Source organism: Phytophthora parasitica (genome assembly GCF_000247585.1).
Source record: "Phytophthora parasitica INRA-310 unplaced genomic scaffold supercont2.75, whole genome shotgun sequence".
Classification (NCBI taxonomy): domain Eukaryota; phylum Oomycota; class Peronosporomycetes; order Peronosporales; family Peronosporaceae; genus Phytophthora; species Phytophthora nicotianae.
Genome location: NW_008649061.1, coordinates 271366 through 272885, shown reverse-complemented (window position 1 = coordinate 272885; position 1520 = coordinate 271366).

The window sequence follows — 1520 nt, the reverse complement described above, 5'->3', positions numbered from 1 at the left end:
CTCAAGGATACCAATCCTAGCAATAGCATCTTGCATTTGTGTTTGTAACGCTGTAATCAGCGCATTCTGCTCTTGGATAGCCTTACATAGTACGGACGTTAGCGATGACAAATCGATGCCCATCGGATCGGCGGTAAACCTGTTTCCGGATGAAGCGGAGAGTTTGGATCGCCAGATACAGGTATAGGACATACTTGGTTAAGCTCCTGAGCTATAAACCCGATGTGGATGGTATCGTCTTGTATCATTTTGTATTTACGCGGCTTCATCGCTAGAACAGTCGAGAGCCCGTATGGGCAATCTGATATATCCTTTTTGATACGAGCATCTGAACCGTTAGTGTATGCACCTCCATATACCGGTGCGTAGCCTGTCCATGCATATGATGCATCACAAACGCCAATTCTGACCGTAGATGAATTTACGTGATTGCCTATCGCCGGATAGCCTGATTGCAGCCAATTCCATCGGTAGTATGCCATGTTAGCAGCGTTACCTTTGCAATGAAACGCATCGTCAGCCCAGACGGCTCCTCCGGAGTGTATAGTTGCCTCCGGTGAAACACGGTTAACGGCAAGTCGTTTAGACGTGTTAAATAGCATTCCGGTCGACCCATTAACCATGAAATTTATCGGATCGTTAGTATACGTTCCTATAGCTATACCATTGTTAGAACTGCCCCCGGCTTCATTATACATGATCAATCCAGCTTTCATTGGTGTCGTATTATCGTTCCAAAACTCAAGTGCGCGAATCCAGCTACCATACAGGTTATCAGAGGTCCCGGTTACATGAAATTTACTAGCTGGGTCATTTAAACCGATAGGTACTCGTTGGTTGCCGGTAAGCGTTAGAGTATTTGTTGCAGTTGATTGGGGCTTGAATGTTAGATTATTAGAAGCGCTGCCGCTTCCAGCATACGAGAAGCCGATCTGGTAGTTATTAGAAGCACCGGTACCCGAACCGATTAGAATGGTGGGAGAACCCGTGAGGATATTAAAATCACCACTCCCATTAGTATTACCAATACTGACTGATGTCTCGTCAATGTAAAGACGTCTCGATAAAGATCCAGTTTGTGAAGCATTCGACGAAAATTTTGTATAGAAAGCTAATGCTGATGCAGCATACGTGGATGAGGACACTCTACTAGCGATGATAGCAGCTAAAGGTGTTACATTTGAGTAGTTCGTATCGATCTCGGAAAGAAAAGCAATTCCATTCACTGTACTAGAACTAGTACTACCATTTCTCAATATCAGATTGTACTTATCACATGCATTGCTTGCTGATAGCGCAGTTCCAGCCGTTACGCTATATATATTAGACGCGGCGGTAATAGCAGATCCACCAACGGTTAGTGATGTGCAATTGAGGGCTCCATTCACATCGAGCTTATAAGAACTGTTTACAGCTGATCCTCCAATGCTAGTATTGCCGCTGCTGTCCATCAAAACCCGATCCCCATTACCAAATCGAATGAAAAAGCAATTTGGAGTAGTTGCATGAGAAGACCCACG